Source organism: Magnolia sinica, chromosome 3 (assembly GCF_029962835.1).
Source record: "Magnolia sinica isolate HGM2019 chromosome 3, MsV1, whole genome shotgun sequence".
In the NCBI taxonomy this organism is placed as follows: domain Eukaryota; kingdom Viridiplantae; phylum Streptophyta; class Magnoliopsida; order Magnoliales; family Magnoliaceae; genus Magnolia; species Magnolia sinica.
In genome coordinates, this window is record NC_080575.1 from 6,674,307 (window position 1) to 6,691,898 (window position 17,592).

A 17,592-nucleotide genomic window follows, 5' to 3' on the forward strand; every position below is an offset into this window, starting at 1 on the left:
TGTAACACCCCATACTTTTCCGTACTCGAGTGTCACTATATAAACTAACTTAGTATGATGCAAACCTAGCTTAGTGAACATTCACGTGCAACCTAGTTTAAATCTAATCGTTGAAGGTAATCTCTATTCACATATCAAACCACATAGTAGTCAAATAATATATACTAAGTATATTATTTTATCTATTTATTATATAATAAATTTTACACAAACATGGATCAAAAGATTATGGATATATTTTGATAATTTATTTATTAAATAAATAATGTATGAAAATATACTTTAATAGAGCGATATGTATGTATTTAATATATATAAGATATTATGAAAATAATATTATATTAAATGGACATAATGAATAATAATTTCATAACATAAAATCAAATTATAAATAATAAGGTAGCATTGAATATCTTTTATAAGTATGTATGCAAAAATCATTAGATACTTTTATATAATTGTATACTATTTAACAATATTATTAAATACAAATATAATTTTAATCAAATATAATATTATACAATCTTCAACTCATTTATATGTATAATATGATATTGTATATTATGAATTATATATTAATGAATATGTGATCCATAGCATGTATATAGTAGTATGTTAATATTACAACTATATATATATATATATATATATATATATATATATATATGAGATTTTAATCATCATAATTATGAGTAATATACAATAGTAATAAAATTTATATTAGTATTGGATAGTAACATATGATGAGAGCCTTAAAAATAGCCCATTAGGATCTTTTAACCGTTAAAGTTTTAGATCAATGGAAAGCCACTGTTAGAGTTAGGAATCAGTTTGTACGGCCCACATAGACCTTAGACACGCTTAATATTTAATCAGGGAACCTATTTAGACCCCTAGAACCAAGTGGACGGAGTGGATTTCCTCGATCATCACTATAGATGCCACATTTTCGTTGTGTGTGTAGAACAGTGGGCGTGCACCTGCAATGCACCATGCCGGTCAAGCGGCATTTGACCCACTGTCCCGAAGAGGAAAACTTCCTCTTTCCTTTCTCTTCACGTGACTCCCGCCCGAGTCCAGTTTAAACGGGAGGCGTCTTATTGCGACGACCGTGGCCCACCATCAACACCCATCGGCACGATCCAAGCTGTCCATCGTGTAGAGGAACGACCATAGATCCAAAATTTACAAGGACACAAGCTAGTGGACCAGTTCATGCACACGGCACTAACCGTAAGAAGGCGGGCGTGAGGCAGATGTGTGCTTTCAGCCCTCCCAAAACCTTTCCGTTGTGATTAAGGTGGGCCACTTATGACCAATCCAAACCGTCCATATTGTATATCCCTCAAACAATATCAAAACCATGGCACTCATGTGGATTCATGTGCACGTACGTGTGCTCAAACTCGAGCCAAACAGTGCCGCCTGCGGCTGTCTTTCCGGAAATGGAAACCCGTTTTTTTTGCTGCCAGCTGGCACGATCCGCATGATTCACTCATTCTCCATCCTGACCATCCATCTTAGAGCAATCCTAGCCCTAAAAACTAGTTTTTTTGGGGTTTAAAGGAAAGAAAATGAGAGAATCAGCCGTTTTCCTCCTGCCACCGAACCCACCACCTAAACCTCTGCGGAACTTCAAACTCCCCATTCCACAAGCTCCCCTACGACCATCCAAATCATTTAACACCGTCAGAGTGAAGGAAGAGGCTTCAAGATGAACTCTGCCATGCGAGCCGTCTCATTCTTCTCCGTTGGAGCCGCGCCGAGTCGCACCGGTTGAGGGAGATTTTCGATCAGATTTGGAGTCCCTACTGGCCATGGTCGAAGGAGAAAGAGAGATAAGTAAGAAGGAATAAGAAAGAAGAGAAAGAGAAAAGACGAAAGAGAGGAGGCAGCGGCGGAAACTGCACTGCACCGTCTGAGCCAGCTGAGTATCGGGCGTCGGAGTACAGGTAACGCTCAGTCCCATCACTCCATTTCGACCTCCGGCATTATAGCGTTGTTTAGCTCCCTTTAACTAGGCCACTGTTGTTCGAAAACCAGGCCGAAACTCGGCCGTTGCTGGGCCAAGTGAGGCGAAATCGGTCCTCAACTAGGCCATGAATCTGAGGTGAAATCGGCCTTCAGCTGGGCCAAATCGGAACTGAAACCAGGCCCTCAGCAGGCCTTGGATCGAGCTAAAGATCGGCGCCCTCCAATCTGGACAGATACGGCCTCTCAAATGGGTCGTAGATGGAGCCATGACAGGTCACGATCTCAGCTGAAACCATGTCTTCAATCCAGGCTGAAATCAGGCCTTAAGTGGGCCAGGAATTGAACCAAAAGCGAGCCTCCATTGGGCCTTGACCTGAGATAGAGCCAGGCCTCCATCTGGGCGATGGTACTGTGCTGAAAAAAAAGGAGAGGCTTCAGTGGGCCACACCACACCACTCAGTGGGCCACATCATAGATCACGATGGGCCGCACCAGAGAAATGTCTCGGTGGGCCACATCACACATACATTGGGCCAGCCTATAGGCACTCCTGCCCAGCTGCTAGGCCAGAAATGGCCCAGCGAATCCCACCCATGGCTGCATTGTCCTGCTGGGCCAAGGACGGCCCAACCAGCCATAGTTGATAATAGATGCTGCTGGTGGGCCGTAGTCAGCCCAGTAGCCACTATTCAGGTTGTAGGGTGCACCAGGAGCCCAGTCCAGCTCCCCGTTAAGGGTGTGTAAAGACAACAGCGGGTGGGCGAAAAAAAAAAACAATCAGCCCACCAAATTGTTAGGGCCGGTTTGGACAAATGAGCTAGGCCGTCCATTGTTGGGCCAGGGACGGCCTGACCCAGCCCCATTTTTGGACTTGTATTGGACCCAACAGCTGGGCCAAGACAAGGCCCAGTTCAACCTTTAGTTAGGGAAATTTGGGGCCCAATTTGGGCCACTTGTTGGATAAAAATCTGATGGGCCTAGCCACTCTAATGCAGGCCCAAATAACCTCATTCATGGGACCATTCAAACACATGCTAGACTCATTTTAGTGCATTATCATCATCTTTACCATTGTTAACATTATTAGGATTACTAATATTGGGAATGTATGGCCTTTAATAAATTATCTATACTGATATTAATTATTACGTATAAAAATAAAATATTATTATTATTAAATATCAATGTTTTATTATTAAATATCATCTTTGATGTTAGAGCATACTATTTGTTTCCATTATAAGGATTGTTAGTGTCGCATTAACTAATATTAATTATATCATTACCATAAAACTATTAGTATAATTAGCATTAGTAAATACTTATCATTTTCCTTATGGGGGATTAGTATAATACTTGTTAATATAAATATTAGTATTAGTGATGTAAAGCGGGTCGCAGGCAGTTTCATAGCCAAGATGGATCAGAAAAGACCCGGTCGACAACAGAAGTGATCCGGACCGTCGGACCTTAGATTGGGCGTAAAATATATGATTTTGAGGTAAAATGAGCTACTTTAGCCAGCCAACCCCGCTACGCCGGGTTGCGCAGCCCGGAATTGCAAAAACCCCTGGATCGATGGTCGTTTCCCTATTTTAATTTCGTTTTTACTATAAATAGTAAGTTTTAATTTGATTATAACTCTTCATCCGTCGGGCTTTAGGAGTTGCGCCCAACATAAAAAGAGCTTAGAATAATTAGGAGAACAGTTTGGTGAAGCCAAATAGGACACTTACTATTTTTGGCCGAAAACCTTGCGCACTAGTAGACATCACGACCGTCTATAAATAGTAAGTTTACTATTTATAGTAAGTCGCAAATTCTAGGAGTTTGAGTTGTAGTTTGATTCTGATTTCTTTCTCATTGCTTAGTACCCCTATTTAAAGGGTTGTGAACTCGTTTTTATTGATCAATTAATCAATTTTGAATTTCTTAAAATTTATTTCTATTTTCTGCTTTCTTTCCTCGTGGATTCGAAAAGTCTCTGTGAAGAGTCCAGAGAAGCTCCGTGGATTTGGAGTAGTTATCCTCATCACGTTCATCCTTGCGTCAATTAGTCCTTAGTATATTATCATTAGTAAATATTTTATTATTATTACTTATATTATTTAAGAGATTAGTAGCCATTACAAGAATATAGATAATATCGGTACATTTAAATATAAACTTATGAACTATCATTATTAATACTGATGGATTAATACTCCTGTCATGAACATTATTCGATCCATTGTACAATAATAATATTATTCATAATAAATTAGGATTCAAGTATTAGAATCAAAGGTTAGGACTAAACCCTAGGATGAAAATCCAAATCTTACATCAAAACCTTAAAATAAGTAATATTTAAATATTAGGCTATGATCTTAAACGTGGGTAGTACGTATAACTTGGATCTAATTGTACAGGTTCATGATTTGTGCGTTTTTCTCTTTCCACATTCTCGACCGCCAATTCAATTTATGAAAAAAAAAAATTAAAAAAAAAATCTATTTTTCCAAATACAATGTATAGCAAGCTTAAGTAATAAAAATTCGTCCTTTGGATTGGAATTTTCTGTTCTTGGTAGATTAATTGAAGAAAATCAAATGAGTACTTCAGCCATGAACGGGTACTGCTCCAATAAGATGCTTTTGTTCCTATGACCAAGGTTTTAAAAGGTGCCATAACAGTTGTTATAATGGGAACAGGAATCCTACATTGTTTTATGTAATGCTGGTAATATTTTCTCAATAACAGCCATTAAATATTAGAACAATGGCTGTAATTAACAGAATTTTTTATTTTTTTTAAATTTTAAAGTGTAACAGTGCCGCTTATGGAATATAAAGCCGTTTTACAAAAAAAAAAAAAAAAAAACATATATAGCTGTTATTTTCACGCGGGCCTAATCATAACTGCTTTTGAACCATTGATTTCAACATCTAATTCACCTTCAACAAACACAATCTGTATCATTCAAAAGAGAGAAGAGATATCTGAAGGAAAAATGTCATAAAATCTGATCATTTCCCACAAAGGAACTCTCTTATGTGTGCTCCACCCGTACTAACATGACAGAAGTGTGCAGGTTCTAGGCAGTTCGTCAAACAGGTCTAGTGGTGAGTGGGCCCTGGCCCAAAAATCTAGCTGGTCTACCTATCATGTGGAGCACACATCCATCCCTGTTAACTATCCATTTATGCATATCCATAACCCCAGCTGACAGGTAGACCAGCCTCACTTTTGGGATAGTGCATTTCATCACGGGTCCCTCTTGATGAACGGCTCTAGGCCCAAATTTCACATGTGTGTCATTTTGGCAGATGTTGAGCACTGCTGTTTAGTGCTTGAAAATCCATAGTTGAGGCAAATGGAAGATCGAAAAAAAATATATATGATAATAACTACTTGGAAATGTGAATCCTAGATTTGAAAGAAAGTAAGTTCCATTAAGTAATCACTGATCAGATGGTTAGGATTGTTTGTTCGTCGGTGCACCAAGCCACATCCACTGTAACCTATCTACTGTGGGCCTCATGATTTGGACGGTCTGATTTGAGTTTCATACAAACCACGTGTCCTTTATCACATGGGAGTAGATTAGATCTCACCATCAGATTATGATGGAGAGTGCTATCCAACCCATCCATCAAATACCTTTTCAGTCCTAAATCCTAAAATCTAAAGAGATCCATTACTCAAGTAGTTAACAAAAACTAAACTGTTTAAAATATCACTTATCTTATTATGTGATTAGTAGATTGATGGACATTTATTAGATAGTTAAAAGTGAAAATATTCAATAGTGTCCATGAATGAGAGGTTAGGATTTAACGATTAAACCATTTTAGCATTGTGACTACTTCCACAATTGAGTTGTTCTAATCTGAATTAGTATTTGACATTTGTATAATCTTTAAGTGCATGTGTAGCAAGCATCATACTCTGCAGGAGTATCAATGACTAAATTTCACTTACCCTTACTTGTCTCCACTTCCTTCACTTGTCTACACCTTCCCTCTTTCTTGCTATATAAACCCCTCACTCTCCCCTCATTCTCTCACCACTCAGCTCTCTCCCATAGTCCCATGTCTCTTCTTGCCTCTCTTTCCAAAACCATACGGGCTTCATTCACTGGTCAAGATTCTGACAGCAGGGTGAGCAGGCCGGTGTAGTTACAGTAGCTGCACCTAGGGGCTGAGTCGCAACATCAGTCAGGTGGGGGTGACTCAAATCCCAAGTTGCTAATTAAGTTAGGCTAAATATTTAATTTCAATAAGCAAGTGTCCGTAAATTAATGGTTAACATATCATCATATCATTTTTATATTTATTTTTTCAATTTTGACTTAGCAAAAAGTAGGCCCCACATTTTAGTGGCCGGATTCAGTTTAATTTAATATACATATCAAGTGAACAAATTTCTTATATATCAAGCTTTATATTACACTAGACTCATGGGTGTTACTCTCGTCTGTCAGTCAGTTTTATATTACACTACATATCAAGCTTTATATTACACTACATATCAATTTTGCGCACCGTCTGTCAGTTTTTCCAGGTCATTTTAGAGGATGGTCTCAAAACGAAGCAAATTCAATATTAAGTGCAATAAATAGTAGTGCCCACCTCCAATCTCTGTCCTTATTTATAGGTTGGATGGCAAATAAAAATTACAATGGCCCTAGAAAGTTTTTAATGGTGGACATTCAATGATCACTTTTTCCTATGATGTGGTCTGCACGAAATTTGGATCCTGCTTTTCTTTTTTCTTTTTTTTTTTTGCCATGCTCTAAAATGAACTGAAAAAACTGGTGGATGGCATGAACATAAACATTAAGATGGGCCCACCGTACGGAAAAAACATAAACATCTCAAGTGCATCTAGTGTTATATACACTCGATCCGAGTACTAAAAAAAGAACTCTTTTTACAACTTTCTCACAAACACCAAAGCGTGCAGATTGTTTGGAGTGGAAAGAAGAGAGAAGGGAAAAGAGAGGACTTAAAAGCAGCACAACAAAGAAGAAGAGGGAAAACAGAGAGAACCAAGAAGCCACTATAAACAAAGAAAAAGAAAGCAACAGACACAGACACAGCATGGCGCAACGGAAGAAGAAGAAAAAAAGAGGTACAGACATTTTGGCCAACAATCTTTAAATGTTCCAAGACACTGTGCCCAATTCGTAATGATTCATGCATTCACATCATGCTCATTTTAAAGGGTTAATAATATCTTTATTTCTTTAATGCAGGATTATTGGGAATGTAAATATTTGGAATGGGTGGCATAGGAAAAGGTAATTAAATATTTTATACATATTTTCTACATATAATTTATTGTTGATTAGTTATTTGATATTGTTTGACTATGACCACGTGTGATGCCTGATATATACACTTGAAAAATAGAGATTTTTCTATATGTCCACATAACTTTTTCACTGTGGACCAAAAACCTCACGCTTTTCTCAAAACCCGCCCATATTTTAACGGCACAACTATTCATTATGTATACTGTATTTTAATATTGATCGATGGTGTGGTTCATTTAACAATGCTTGAATATGTACCTGATCTTTTCAGGATTGAATGGTGATTCCCACGGGAGGCTAGCTATAACATTAGTTAAAGGTGCATCTAAGCATAAGGTTGAGCTTACTCAGTACATGTGACAATGTCATGTATTAATTAAGCCATCCATCTAGCCACGTGTATTAATCAGGCCATCTTGTGGACAGAAAGCATTTGGAAATATGGATGGATTAGGTGATTGTAGCAATATGACACGTGGCCCTCAAAGTGTTGTACAAAATGAAAATAATTGACCGTCAAACATCATAATCACAAATTCTAGAAAAGTGATGGAGAATATTGTAAAATGTTGTGTTTTTTGAAACATGAGCCGTCCATGATAGAGATCACTAGATGGACGGTCTTGATTGATATATCTCTGCCACGTGTACTAGGTAGAGTACCTAACCAAATGTGCATATGCAGTCGCATCTAGACCGGCCGAGTTCAAATGTATAGTTGCATATTGCAATATTGAATCAATGAATGAGATACAATGCATATTGTGCATGCAGTGCATGCTAATGAAAATCTGAACCATTCATTCATCGTAGATTTCCATAAACAGGCCATAGTAGGAATTACAATGATCATGGAATAAAGAAAATTTTAATGATTCTTGTTCAGCATATTATGAATGGTTATGATTTCTGGTCAATGCGAATTTAGTTAGATGACCCATTCATAATCTCTAGTGACTCAATGAAATGAATGGTTTAGATAAACCTATGCTACCACTTCTTCAGTATAGAAAAATGAGTCATAACCCCTCCTATTCGGAAGCAGATTAGGTGGTGTTGCTGTGTTTGTGCTGTGGGGCCCATTGCATGTGTTTTATCCACACCTTTCATCGGTTTTGAATATTCATTTCACGGTGGGCCTTACAAAATCTGATCAGAAAAACCTTACCCTTGTAGAGCCATATCTCCTAAGGACATGTGGAACTATTACTCATCGATCGGTATGATTATTGTTTTAATTTGTATTACAGTAATGTTTCATTCCACTACCGTTATTTTCTGTTTTCACCTTAAGCATTGCGGAAACGGATTGGCTACTCCCCCTGCCACCAGCCCCGTGGCTGGTAGTCAGTGCTCTGTGGGCCCTACCATGATGTGCGTATTTCATCCATTCCGTTCATCCATTTTTAAAGATCATTTTTGGTCTTGACCCAAAAATAATAGGTATATAAATCTCAAGTGGTCCACAGCACATGAAAACAATAGTGATTGGATATCCACCATTAAAATACTCCTTTATTTGATACCCAATCTGTTGATTAGGTCATACAAGCCCAGATGAAGGGAAAAAACAAAAATCAGCTTGATCCAAATCTTTTATGCCCCCAAAATGTTTTTAATGATGAACGCTCATTCAACACTGTTTCCTGTAATGTGGTCCATACTGTAAAGTGATCTGAAAAAATAGATGGACAGCATGGATGAAATGATATGTAAAAATAGATGGACAGCATGGATGAAACACATACATCATAGTGGGGCCCACAGAGCACCGACCACCAGCCATTGGCTGGTGTCAGGAGGAGTAGCCAATCCGTTCCCACGCATTGCAATGAAATCGGAGTGCGTAGTGAATTACTCACTGCGCTCTTGTTTACTGAGTAAACTTAGTGGGCCCACTGTTAATGTATTTGTCTTATCCACTCCGTCCATCCTTTTTTTTTTTGTTTTTGGATCATTGCAGTGGTTGAGCCCAAAATTGAGGTATATTTAAAGTTTAAGCGGGCCATACCGCATGAAAAAGTGAGAATACTGATTTCCACAGTTGAAACCTTTCTATGGCAGAAGTGATTTTTATTTGTCATCCAACCTGTTCATAATATCACAAAGATATGTTTGAAGTGAAAACAAAAATATCAAATTGATATAAAACTTATATGGCCCCATGAAATTTTCAATGGTAGATGTTCAATTCATATTGTTTCCGGTGGTGTGATCCATTTTAGCTTTGGATAGGCTTCATTTTTTGTTTGAGTACCTAAAATTATCTGCTAAAAATGTATGGACAGAGTGGATAAGATGAATAAATGACTATGGGACCCACAGAGTTTACTCTGTACCCAATCCGCTTTCCATTACAACATGTGTATGCGATTTCCACGCACAGACGGACGGCACGTTGGTCTTTTTTACATTCCAGATCATATAAATATCCTGCCAGCGGCTTCCTTTTTCCATGCCTGCCAAAACCCTAAAAAGAATTAGGGATGAAAGGCGGGTTGGTTCGTATACCTCAACCCTAACCCAACTCAATCCAAGCTCAGGTTGGGAATTCTCAACCCAAGCCCAACCCAAGTGGGTTCGGCCCGGTTGGTCGAGTAGATATATGCTAATATTTTCATTATTACATTAGTCTACTATATTTTCAATATAAATTTTATTTTTTATACCTATAATTTTATTAATTATATGTATGGTTATTTATTATAAAAAATATTTTTTCTAAACAAACAAGCTAAAATGGAGGACAACTACTCTAAAAGTTGTAATGTGTATCAAGTAATTTATTTGGGAAAGAGAAATCTAGTGTCACTTGTTAGCTTGAGTCATCGGAAATGACGTGGACCATCGAAACCTAACGGTATTGGAATTTCATGTGCCTTCAACATAGACGATCCGCACTCAATTATAATTAATTTATAAGGAACTTATATATTGATCGGGTTTGGGTTGGGTCAGGCAACCCAAGACCTCAACCCGAGCCCAACCCGAGTTTTATCGGGTTGGCATTTGTATAGCCCAAGCCCGAGACCAAACTCTATAAATCCTGCCCAAGCCCACCCCATTGTCGGGTTCATGGGTTTGTCGGGTTGAAACCGCCCAACTTTCAGCCCTAGAAAAAACTTCTTTATCTTCAGCTCGCGAAAACGCAGTTCGGTAATGGCAGGTGCCCTCCTCTCCTCCAATGCCATATACGATGTAGCTGATGGAGAGATTTTTTTTTTTTAATGAATTTTCATGATCTTTGTTTTTTTTTTTTTAATAATCTATATATATATATATATATATATATATATTTCAATACAGGGACGGATAGTTAATATCTTTACGAAGTATTTTCTATTCCTTTCACTGGCTAGCAGGCGTGGTGATGGGCGGCTCAGTCATTGATCGGGTTGGATTAAAGAATAGGGTAGATACAGCTATACAATTGGGGATAGTCATTATTTACATTGACACGTGTGCAATGGTGAGTGGGCACTTGCATTGAGCCTTAGAGACAGATCCACATGTGAGTCACATGGTGAGTGGTCGGATGACCATGGCCGTCATTGTGTTAGATTCAAGAATGTGGACGGTTGAAATCATTGGGCCATCTTTGCAAGTGGGCCCTTTGATGGCGTCACAAACTGAATCCTACTATATCCACGTTACCGTGAAATTTATGGCGGACATACAGGACCGTAGGGACGCGGATTACGTCGTGACCCTGCCACCACGGACGTCTGCTGTGGCCCACCGTCCAAACCATCCCAGGGCGAGTTATGACGTCCATCCGACTTTTTTTTTTTTTTCAGAATTTGTACCGTCCTTTAAGTGTATTTTGCAATCAACTCCTCGTTCTCGTTTTGAATTATTACAGAAAATTGTCACTTCTGGATAACGGAGATGATGCACCTGCCAATGGAAACCTTACTGAAAATGCATTTGCACTTGAAAATGGCACTTGAATTGTACCGTCATTTGCGCTCAACCTCACGATCAGCTCCCGTGAGGTCGAACTGTGTGGGCCCCACCGTGATGCGTGTCGACCATCAACACCGTGAATTTGATGGGTCCCCTATAAATTATGGGATATCCCAAAAATCAGCCATATACGGAACTCAGGTGGGCCATACTATCTAAAATCATATGAAGACACCGTTAAAACATATAAAAGCACTTGGTGGGGCTCACCTGAGTTTTTAATGCTGCATAAACTTGGTCTGAACCCTCATCCAAGTGGGACACACATAATGGATGGGCTGGATTTGAAAAACACATCTCGGTAGGCCCAAAAATTGATTATGAATGTTTTAATGGTGCACGACCCCTCCCCACTTCTGTATGTGGTGTGGCCCACAAAAGTCACAGATTGACTTGATTTTTGAGACCTAGGCCCACAATCGAATGATACATCTGACTGATGGGGTAGATATTCGAAACGCATCACGGTGGGGTCCACACAGCTCGACCTCATGGGACGGACTTGTGAGGTCGGGCGCATTGTACCTTTTCCACATATATATATAGGATAAAAAGCAGAAAAGTAAAAGAAGGGAGAAAAGCACGACAAAGCTTTTGCACGTCAAAATTAAAAAAATAAAAATAAAAATGATGTGATGATATGTTAACCATTAATTTATGGACACTTATTTAAATTAAATATTTTTAATTCAACGGCCTAACTTAGCAACTTGGAGTCACCCCTACCAGACTGATATTGCAACTCAGCCCCTAGGTGCAACTACTGTAACTACACCAGTCTGCTCACCTTGCCATCGGAAGCTTGACTGGTGAATGAAGCCGGTCTGGTGTTGGAGGCCCTTATGGTGTGAGCGAGGTGGAGTTGTTCGAATTCAGCCGCGCAAATCCCGACATTTCTGATGAATGCAGGGCCGACCAAGTTAGTGTGGCGGTTCAGCAGTCACACCAGCAGCCCCAGTGGTTCCAGTATAGGTCCAGCGGCTCCAGCAACTTCTGTAGGCGAGTCTGGAAGCTAGATTAGAACCTGAACTCAGCAGCGCCCTGCCGAACTCCGAGTTCTCTAACCCACTCTTTTTCTGTTTCTTTCTTAGCATCAGCTCCTGGCTGGCCCTAATCCAACCCGATTCGAGTTGCCTGGGTTGGCTTGGTGCAGTGCGGCACCGAGTCTCCTATTTTATCTCTCTATTCCCAACCCTTGCTGCCATCCCAAGAAGGTCGCGGTCTTTTTACAGGTCGAGGGCTCACTATCGACCGTTTCCATCTGTAACCGCGAACGGCTAGGATGGGGCTGGCCGCACCTCTTATTTCTTGGTTTGCATGGGGGAAAATCAATCACGTGGGATGGATTCGTATCATCATGGCCCACCACACTAGGGCCCGAGATCGAGAAATGGGTCCCACTCCATCGCGATGGGTTTTCTGGTTTGATGGAAAAGATGGCGTCGCCACTATTGGCGATTTCTCATAGAAAGGTTAAGATGGCAATCCATGCCATCTGGATGGGTTAGATGGGTCCATTTATCCATGTGGGGCCCACCAATCCCATCGCCAACTGGGTCCTCACTCATACTGGCGAGTTTTTCCGCCATTCCCATTTTCTCGTGTGAATGGGAGCCTTCCTCAAACAAAAGGCTAGAACCCTTGCTGTCCTAGTCTGAGTGGCTGAGATGGTGTTGAGGAGCTCGGACGTGAGGTCTGGATCGAGCCAGCATGTCTTCCCGAATGGGAAAGATGCCCACCCCTTTTTCCCGGGAACGGATTGGCTACTCCCCCTGCCACCAGCCCCGTGGCTGGTGGTCGGTGCTCTGTGGGCCCCATCATGATGTATGTGTTTTATCCATTCCGTTAATCCATTTTAAGAGATCATTTTAGTGCTTGATAACAAAAATTAGAGGAAAATAAATCTCAGGTGGACCACACCACAGGAAAACAACATTGATTGGATATCCACCATTAAAATCCTCCTAAGCCCACTGTACTGTTTATATGACATCCAGTCTATTGTTTAAGTCATACAGACCTAGATGAAGGTTAAAAACAAATATCAGCTTGATCCAAAAGTTTTATAGCCCCCAAAAAAATTTTAAAGGTCGAAATTCATTCAACACTTTTTCCTGTAATGTGGTCCACTTGAGATTGAAATATAACTCATTTTTGCTATTATATCATAAAATGATCTAGAAAATTATATGGACGTCATGGATGAAACAAAAAAATCATGGTGGGGCCCACGGAGCACCGAACACCAGCCATTGGCTGGTGGCAGGGGGAGTAGCCAATCCGTTTCCCTTTTTCCCGTCAGCAGGCTGTTCCGCCTTTTTCGGTGCTGGACGTAGGACGAGGATTGGCGCCGGGAAGAACGGCTGAGATTGCAAGATGTAGCCGCACGCGGATCACCAAGCTGGCACGAGATCGGGCGTGGTTTCCCGCTTCAAAAGCAACATATATGACCTGATTGTGCCACTATTGTACGCATGCACACATGCATGTAGGTGTGTGAACCACGTGGTTCGGGTAAGATCAGTCATCCGATCACGATGGACGGCTTAGATCATACGAATAGTGGCTGGAGGCGGGCCGCAACTTATCCAGAATGGACACTCGTTCGTTCATATATCTTCTGGCGGGAAAAAATGGGAGAATATCCCTCTTTATCGGGTCAAAACTAGTTTGACCAGGCTATTAGTCTAGTGCACTGCGGCTTCTCACAGGCAATGTGAACCCACTGCCTAAAACTGGGGTCTACGGAGAGGTTTGTCCTGATCTACTCCGTCCAGTAGCTTCTTCCAGTCCTCCTCGGTCATTTGACCAAAGCTGAGACAGATCCAATGCGTAGATGGGCCATACCGGTTAAAATATGGCCTTTGAATGACTATTATTGTTGACTCGTTCGTGTAATCTTCCTAATTCTATTAATCTGCGTACAAGGGGTTGAAACACACAGGGTTAATGTAATGATGATCGGATGGCTTGTTTATAATGGTCAAGTGATGGGAATACGACGCATGTAACGGATTTAGGTCCTGATTTTGTAAATGTTTGCATAAATTAGATTCATATTATACTTGTCTAGGTTTGCATTATTTGTGCTAAATTAGCTTATTGGGTAATACCCGAGTACCGAATCGTGTATTGGGCGAAGTTGGATTGGCCGGCGTGGCGGATTAAGTGGTGTTGCAGACACTAACCCGGGTGATGGTGTGTTGATGTTTTTATATTTATACAAGCAATTCATTTTTTATGTTTTTTTTCAGCTCACTGTGGTTCATTAACTCAAAAAGGAAACAGAACTGAAGCATTATAACACCACCAAAAAAGGGATGAAGGTCGTAGACCACGTTGGTTTTTTGCTACGAATATAAACTGTGGCTATGTTTACTACGGTTTACTCCCTAACTACAAGTTGTCACAGCATTAATAATTAACGGTGCTGTAAGGGGCTCTATAGGGCCTAAAAAAAAAAATATTTTATATCTAAGCCGTCTATATATTTGAAAATATTATTTTATGACATGAAATCATAAATCAGCTAGATTGAAGGCTCAAGTGGACCACACGGTAGGAAACATAAATATTAAATCACATTTGCTTCCTGTGGTGTGGTCCAGTTGAGCCTTCAATCTACCTAAAGTTTGGCATAATGAACTAAAATTAATGGTAAGGATGGATAAACCAAATACATCATGGTGGGCCCCACGGATACCCTGTTAGGACCGTCCACGTCCGTCTCACGAAACACGCCCAATTTTGGGCGCGCGCTCAAAACAGAGCCGCGCCAAACAGGACCGTCCATTTCTCTCTCTCTCTCTCTCTCCTTCCGTTTCCTATTCCTCTCTCTCTCTCCGTTCCCCAATCCTCTCTCTCCCTCCCGATCTCTGCTCCATCTTTCTCATTCTCCTCCCTTTCTCTCCAATATCTCCGCCGTCTCTTCTATATCTCTCCATCGCAGCAGCCGTGAAGATCCTACCCGAAGAAACACACGCCATTCGAAACCCTTCTCATATCTTTGAGGCATAGGTTTGATATCTTCCTCTCTTTATGTCTCTTTTTCTGTCTTTCAGATTTGATGCATGCTAACTGTTTGATGAAATGGCTAGATTTCATGTATGCTATCTGTTTGATGAAATGGCATCCTAACTGTTTCTTGAAATAACATGCTATCTGTTTGATGAAATGGCTAGATGAAATGGCATGCTGTTTGTTTATGCCATGTTGATGATACAAAAATCTGATAAGCTGTAATCCATCCAGACCAATATTTGTTTATGAAAAAAAAAAAAAAAAGACAAACGAAAGAGCAGGCAAGGGTTATTACCGGGTTGAAGAGGCACCACGTACTTGATTAAGGCCCATTGTTTCTAGGCAATCCTTTTAATCAAATTCAATCCCTGAAACAGGGGGCCTGTGGTTTCTTGTAGTTTTCCTCTATGTATAGGAGCCGCTTGCTCATTTTACTTAAATCCCTCAAAGAAGAGGCCTGTGGTTTCTTTGTGCATCTCGTAGCCATGATATGCGTATAGGAATCTTGTTTGTTTACGTTGCACTTTCTACTTAGTTCAATGTTGAGAGCTCTCTTCTTTGGTGAGACTGATCAGGATCCTATCTTCTTTAAACCATTACTCATCTTGTCTTATTTTGTTAGATGCTGAAGTGCTACTGCTAACCGATTTATTGAAATACACATTTTCGTCCTGTGGGATTGATTTTTTATTTTTATTTTTGTCAGCCTGACAGAAATTCAGAATGCTCGTGGCATTATGGATGTCCTTTTTGAAATGCTAAGTGCTTTAGATCCAGGAAATAAAGAGGTATTGGCCATATTAAACCTATATTTTGGATTTTGCAATGGAGTCCTGAAATTTTATTGTGTTGAGATTCATTGCCTGTTTCATATTTAAGCTCCATGTACCCTGTATTTAAGATCGAAAATTCGGTTGTGTTCAACAAAAATTAGGTTAAGTTAATGGGCTAACTTGGTTTTCGTAAAATTTTCAAGGCATTGATAGGTGGTGTCCAAAAAACTATTAAAAAAAAACTGACTCATAATCGCAACTGGATTTTACATGCTCAGCTTGTGTGGGCGGGCAGGTGGCCGTACAAGTTTTGAACCATGGTACAGGGCATGTGATTTTACTCCTATTTCTCTATTGTGCATGTTGCAAGTACAATATGCAAATTGTTTCCAAAAAAAAAGAAGAAGAATAACAGAGTACAATATGCAAATATTACACTCTCAATTGTGTTACTCTTTAAGTCTTTCTTTTTGAGTAGTCTTGCTGCTGATTTCAGGGTCTCAAACAAGAGGTTATTGTTGACCTTGTCGAGCAGTGTCGTACATGCAAGCTGAGACTAGTACAACTTGTGAACACCACATCGTAAGGCCTCTTACCGTTCTTCCTTGTGTCTGATCTATTAATTTAATCTATATAGCCAGGACACAAAAAGCATTACTATATTGTGCATCTTGAGGTCACAGACTCCAACAATGCCACATGCCCATGTCCAATTTATGTAGATGGTTGTGAGGAATTTTTGAGTCCTGTTGTTTGGTGATCCATACCATCAAACTGCTGAGCCCCTCTATGGATGAGGGATGCGCTGAAAGTCTGCTAGATTGGAAGATCCTAAGCTTTGATCCTAGGCCTACAACTAGACAATTAGGAGTAAACAAAGCATCATCCCAAATTAAAGTTCAAAAAATATGCCAAAGATCAAGGATTGGGATCTTTTGACCAGGAGATTTTGGGACATCCCACCATCCACAACAAAAGCCTAGCAGATCCTAGTTTACATGGTGCAGAATCCTGCACAGAAGAATACCGTACTTTTGCACCTGAAGTCTGAACATGTATACTTCCTCAAGTTTTATATGGTTAGTATCACTATAAGCATTTAATAGCAGAAAATGCATTCTGTTTTGAATGCTAATTAACCCTTGCCTGCTGTGAAAGATGAAGAATTTATATGGGATTTTTCATTTCTTTGAAAAATAAACAAAAATACCCATTTTCCTGTTTGACACATTCAGTCATATATGCTGATGGTACTGTATTTTGTTGTTGTTTTTTCATGAAATGGCGTCTTAATGTAGGACACATTTGGGTTATTTTCCTCTTCAAAGACTGAACTAAAATATCCATTTGCTTGCATCCATTGCATCTATCTATGTATGCATGAATCTGTGGATTTGACAATTGGCTTTTTAGTTTCTGAGCAGTGTGTGTTTGTGGTGCTTTAAGAATTCCTTTTGATATGTTTGTGGTGCTTTTCAGTTTCTTTTCCCATATTTTCTACTTATTACTTGATTATGTACTTAAGTTACGTGGGTTTGTGTTTGTTTGGAAAAGAAAAGG